The 6,853-nt window shown below is 34.2% G+C and overlaps 1 long non-coding RNA gene across 1 annotated transcript; it reads left to right on the top strand.

The window, feature by feature from the left end:
- The first annotated feature begins 4,719 nt into the window (after positions 1-4,719).
- On the top strand, positions 4,720-6,184 carry LOC130727528 (uncharacterized). The gene is made up of 4 exons (XR_009015327.1): positions 4,720-4,989; positions 5,173-5,362; positions 5,462-5,521; positions 5,651-6,184. It is a non-coding gene; the product is annotated as an uncharacterized LOC130727528 (long non-coding RNA).
- Positions 6,185-6,853: the final 669 nt, after the last annotated feature.

The following is a 6,853-nucleotide window of genomic DNA, read 5'->3' as shown; positions in this document are numbered from 1 at the left end:
AAAAAGTCTCACTTTAAAGTTAACTTTAGGTCTCATTTAATCTTAGGCTGAGTTAGATAATAACTTAATCAAGCTATGTTAAATGCTCTAAATAAAATAAAAACCTAGCTAAGAATTATACGAAGTTAAAAAAATGGGAAGGTGAAATAAGAAAAATCAAATTCAATACCCAATTTAATATATGTTTCTAGTTGTAGGAAATTGGAAAGTCAATTTTGGTGTCTATCTAATTCTAATGGCTTCGTAAGAGGTGATCAATTCATTTCATTCATTCCATGACAGACATTCCATGGAACTCCAATCATTTGATTCAACCCCTAATCGGAGATTGAGAACAATATGTTGATGGATGACTTTTGTCGTTGACTAATAACTGCACACCATCTCACTTGATGTTGACTTCTCTCATCCACCATTATAAATATATATTGATGATCATTTATTTATATGTTAAATTTGATCATTTATTTATATGTTAAATTTGATACAAATTAAACATTAATATTAATACTATAATCAAAGTCTCTTATGTTTAAATATTTTAAAAATATAAAGATGCAAAAATGTTAAATGTTGTAGATAAAAAATTTGTGTATAGACCAACATATTTGGTAGATAATTAAGTTTATTAAGCTTTTAATCATCTGAGGTTTGATTTTTAAGCGATGTGTATGAAAAAAGATTTGTTAAAAAAGCTCTAACCGCTTAATGTAATATCATGATCTTAAAAATATTAGTCTTATAGCTGTTGGTTGTGTGATATATTAGTTGAAAATATATATGTATTGAAAAGATCAAGGGAGAATTAGTTAACAAGATTAAAGTCAGAGAATGAATGATGTAGTGGTCCATATATATAGCGAAATCCACCGCAAGGTGTAGTGATCAAAGCCGTTAGAATAATGAATAATTTGGAGTTTTGGACCACACGCAATTAAGGCCTTTTAACCAGCATGGTCCTGGATCAAGTTTAAACTAATTAGCTTCCATGTGCACCATGTGTTTGTGAATTTCCCTGCCAAAGCTTGTGGATGTACTACACTATAGTCTATATTCCGTGCCTGGACCACCTTAATATTTTTTGGTTTTCCTAAGTTGCAACACTTTGCGATTACGAGATACTAATTTTTTTCTCAAATTCCCATTAGAAGTAGCTGCTTCAAACTGGTTGACAGAAGCCTAATCTCATTTTGCTTTGATTGAAACCTGAAGTGGATCGCTTTCCAACACATTACAATACACCCGTCCTCATCCTATTAATCCAAAATTAATTCTTAAGTGGGTATTGGGTTATGTCTTAATTAATAAAGTACATATCTTCTGTTTTCTTGGCTAATTCATGGGGTGGGTGTGTATGAGTACACATATATCCTTTTGGAGGAAAATATAGGGCCAAGATATTAATTGAATGGAGTACAATATGCTTATGGTGTAAGCTGTTCTTGCCTAGGGTAGAGAAGACGAGAGCTATAGGACGAGAGGGTAAGGTACGTATAGATTATGCAACTTCTCTATGCCTGTTGTTAATCTGATTTATGCTAATAAATTGTTCCATGGAAAGCATAAGATAGTCCAAACCACATAAATACCGCTTGTTTTTTTTTTTGGATAAGCATAAATACCGCTTGTTTATTCCATTATGGAAAAGAGAGACTTATTTTAGAGTAAAAACATTAACATCGGTTATGATGTCGACTTTATTTCGCTATTTATCATCAGCCAAACCGACACAAATTCTTGATTTAAAATTTCGATCCACTAAAGACCAACGCAAAATAGTGTCGGCTCACCCTCCTTAGCGACAATTTTTAGTTGACGTTAAAATCAAAGGCTAGCATAGGTCTACCTATCATTCATTAGAGGTTGTTCATAGCCTAGCATAGGTCTACCTATCATTCATTAGAGGCTGTTCTGGTCTATCCCTTAATTAGTCCCAGAAGTTTGCGTAAACTTGCACAATGTTACGATGCTAACATTAAGTGGTTTCTCTGTTTGATTATATTGTTTTAATAAGCCCCACCTCTCTACCACCCCTTGACCTCAACTCCCCCACCCACCCCACATCTCCCCTTCAAAAGCTCATAGTTTCAGACCCTCACCGAACCTCTCCGCTACTGCCGGAGTCACTAGGTGTGACCAAGCCACCTCTTCAAGCTTCATTTGCTCCTTTCTTGCACTTCGCTAGGTTTATGCGTCTTTAGGACTGAAATTACGTCTTTATTCCCTGCTCTCACAAGTGCTTAAGATTTCCTAAGATGATTGCCTAAAATAAAATTGTTGATGGAATTGAGTTTTGTTAGCAATGAACACTACTAGAAAACAGTCGAATTAAGACGGAATTTTGCGACGGGAAAATATTCCGTCCCAAAATAATTACTTTGAGACGTAATTCGTGACGCTTTGTCGTCGCAATGATTTTAAAAAAAATAATTTTACATTTTGGGACGGAATATTAATGTTGTCACAATTTAGGGACGAACTTATATTTATCGTCGCAATTTGGAGACGGACATCAATATTCCGTCCCAATGTAGACATTTATTTTGGAGGGAAACATGGCGCCAACTTTTACGACGCAATAATTTAATTACTCCGTCCCAATATGAATGTTTTATAGAAATATAATATTTGGCGGGACGGAATTTATATAAACCGTCACAATGTTGAGACGACATTTATTTTCCGTCCCAAATTAAATATTTATTTTGGTGGGAAATCAAGGCGCCAACATTGGTGACGAAATCTTTTAATTATTCCGTCTCAATTTGTGACAGAATGAGCGATAATATTCCGTCACAAATATTTTTTTACAATAGATTCATTATTGTGGGACGAAATTTTAATTCTGTCACAATTGAGAGACGGAAATATTTTATTTGTCGTGATTTAGGGACAGAATATAAATATTGTCACAATTTTTGTTTAAAGTTTTTGGTGGGAATCATGGCGCCAAATTTTGGGACAAAGTTTCGTAATTATTCCGTCCCAACTAGTGACGAAATCTGCAATAACATTCCGTTACAACGATTAATTAACAATATATCTATTAATTTGTGACACAATATACATTCTGTCACAATTTATGGACAGAAATATATTAATTGTCGCCATTTAGGGACGGAATATAAATGTCGTCCCAAAGTGTTTCTAAATTTTTGGTGGGAATCATGCCGCCAAGCTCTGAGACAGATCTCGGTAATTGTTCCGTCCCAACTAGTGACGAAATTTACAACAACATTCTGTCACAAGGATTTATTAGCAATATATATCTATTAGTTTGGGACAAAACGTACATTCTGTCACAATTTAGGGACAGTTTTAAATTCTCCGTCGCAATATGGGGACAAAAATTGATATTCCGTCCCCATTTAAACATTTATAATTAATGAAAATCATCTTGGACCCGTTAACCAATATTTTTTGACACATTAAAAAATTAATTAAAATTGTAAAATGAATCATTTTAATATTTTACTATTTTGAAAACAAATACATATTTATTATAATATTAATATTAATTTTCAATTTTATTACTTGGTCGGTCCATATACAGGCTTGCTAAGCCTCACACTTAAGCGTTGCAGACTATGACCTATGATAGGCCAACTTATTTACTGGACCGACCCAATCTAGTTCGTTTATTTTCTTCAGAGTTGTCAACTTGTCGAAATGTATAGATATGGAGTTCTTGATATTGTTTGAGAACGATAGCTAGATGATATTTTGATTCACAAGTATGTAAAGATGGCAATAGGAAAAGTTACAAGATGAGACAAAGACTAGTATTAATTTTATGATTTATGTAATATTCTTTTTAAGAGAAAGTAAAAAATTTTAAATTTAAGTTGTGTCTTCTCAGCTTCATCTGATCAGAATCAAATGTTCATCATCCTTATTTTTTCCTTGCCCATTTCACTTTCTTATATTTTTTGTGCTTGTTTAACAAACATGTTGGACATGAAGAAGCTTACCCCTTCTAGTTTTGTTGCTACCCTAATTGAAAGTTGCTCTTCAGAGGTGCCTATTGGAGTTTGGATCGTGGTTCAGGGGGTCTCAAATCGAAGGACCTTCCAGTGAAGTTTTGAGTCCAGAGAATGAGTTGACCGTTAGCAACGATCGCCTCAGTGTCGTTAAGGAGGAAAAAGAAGCAGTAGATTGGCTTCCATGGTCTCTTTGGAGATCCGAGTGTTCTCCATTCAACGAGAATCTAAAGAAGTTTGTGTATTCCATAAGGGATTTTGACCATTTGGGAAAATGATCCGATGTTCACATTTTCAAAGCTAGTATGCTTTAGACGTCGCAAGCAATCACTCTTGAGTCGTGGATACTTTAACTGATTTTTGACAAAGTGAATCATTTATAAGCTCACATCAATGAGTTAAAGGCGAGGAGGGTGCAAGTCAGTAATAATTTTCTAGTCTAATCTAATTATTATATAGTTCAAAATACTAGATTTTGCTTGGTAAAATAATAACACACTATTTCATTGCATATCATTGCCTAATTAGACAATTAATTAAAAAGTTAGTTAATTAAATATTTATATCTCATCTTGATTAATTAATTAATAGTTTTACCAACAATTTTTTTTTTTCTTTCAACTTCATAAACCTATTCGTTTTATAATTTCTATTATTTTTTCACAAAATAATACAATAAAGTAATAATATTATTATTAATATGTATATTAATTATTAAAACAAAACAAAAAAACACAAACCTAATAGAGAGAGCCGCATAGGAAAATAGAAAGAAGAATCGCTGCACAACTAGGTCGCTGAAATCAGGTCAAACCCGTGTAGCAGTCTGCGATTGCTTTCGCCGGTTGCCGCTAACGGTGGCGGAAGAGAGATCGAGACCGGTGCCGAAGGAGAACAACGACAATCATGATTCATCTCTATTTGCCTCAAGACTGTCTCCACCATACGCTCCGTTGGTGCCTCCGTCGCCGCTTCAATTTCCTATGCTTCTGAGGATCACAAAGATCAGGTACTACTTCCCTTCCGCTCAATCAATCAATTAGTAGATACTAGATACAATACAGTTCAATACTCAATTTGGCTGATTTTACTATTTTCCTTTCTAGTTGCTTAGTTCATTTGCTCATGTATGTATCTGGTATCATGTTCCTTGTAATTGTTTTTTTTTTACTTTCTACTACATTGTGGGCAGGGAACCTGGGCTGGATTTGATAAACTAGAGATTGATCAATCTACCTCCAAACATGTCATGTTACTTGGTTATCTAAACGGGTTTCAAGTACTTGATATGCGGCTGATATGGTTGAGTTTGATTCATTGAAGAGGAGTGGAGATGAACTAGGGTTTCCCTCAACAAAATTCAATGCCCTGCTACCGTGTCTGTGAGTGGCAAAACAGGGGACACTGAAGAAGTCTCATTTTCTTTTAAGATTATTTCTTTGGATTATATGATCATCAATTGATGTCTTTTCTTTAAGCAGATTCAGAAGATAAACATGAAGATTAAGTAGGAAAGAGGCACAAGATACTCTTAAGGCAAGGTGCAATTTTAATGACCATTTATCAAATTATTGTTTCTGATGTGCATGTATATATACTTGTAATTACTATGCATGCATTTCTTACCTTTTAGTAAATTTCAAATATCAACTCCACAAACATTTTGGCAGGATTTTCACAAATCGAAGGTGGCTAGGACATCGATGTTTCCTGCGACTTCATATAGTCCACCTGAATATTCTTTGAGTCAAGATGTGATTGCAACTATAGGGAAGAGTATGAAAAGTTCTGCAGACAACCTCATGCAGTGGCTAGAGGGATTTAGTTCAAGGCTATCCAAGTTGGAATCATGCTGCTATAATCTTAACAAATCCATTGGATAAATGAAATCTGAATTAAATCTTGACCACGGGGTGCAAGATTTAAAGCTCAAATCTCTTGAAAATCACCTTCAAGAAGTAAGTCACAACTTGAATTGATAATATCTGTAATAGCATTCTAGCATTCAAGTTATAATACTCTATGGTTTCATTCATTTTGATGTTATTGATGAATTGTTAGAGTTCTAGGTTTCACAAATACAATAGGTGTATTGAGGTGTATTGCACTAATGGTACTGTCCTCGTACAGTAGGTGTATTGTCCTCATAGTCCGAAGATCTTTTGTCATGGATGTGCAAGATTCTATTATACTCTGTTCATGTCTTTGTAATTGTTAAACAAATGCCCAATACCTTCCATGTTAGTGATTATTAAGCTTATTTAACTACACCTGATTTTTTGGAAATAGAGAAAGAGAGAAAGGGAAACTCACCTCTTTATATTCCTCAAAGGGCCTTGAAGGAATTCTTATGGCTAACAACTTATTTGTGGCCTAATCCTATGTTGTGGAACAATTTTTAAGGCTTAAAACCTTTAATCCAACATTTTGAACCGAACCCATTCCAGAAATTGTGGCCTTTTATGTTATTTTAGACCGCAATTTATTCTATTCGATTAGGCAAATTGCCCACTTGAACTTCAGGCCACATTCTGGCGGCTGTCAGCGATAGTAAATGCTGTATTGGTAGTTTGTGACAGAAGCTTTTCGTCCCAACTGTCATCAGAATTTTTTTTCAAATCTTCACAATTCTGTGACGGAATTTATTCGTCACAAAATTTGGGACGGACTATGTGATTTTCAATTCTGTCACAAACCTTTTTTATGTCCGTCACAAATTCCATCATCAAATTATTACTCCCTCCGGTCCTATTTATAAGCATGAAAGAGAAGAAAAATCTTGGTCCTTTTTATAAGAACCAAATGAAAGTTTGAGCTATATTAATTAATTTTTTCCAATGATGCCCTTATTAATTCTAACTTGTAAAATGTGT

Source organism: Lotus japonicus, chromosome 1 (genome assembly GCF_012489685.1).
Source record: "Lotus japonicus ecotype B-129 chromosome 1, LjGifu_v1.2".
Lineage (NCBI taxonomy): Eukaryota > Viridiplantae > Streptophyta > Magnoliopsida > Fabales > Fabaceae > Lotus > Lotus japonicus.
Note: the sequence above shows the minus strand (reverse complement) of the source record. Positions and strands in the feature narration are given on the sequence as shown.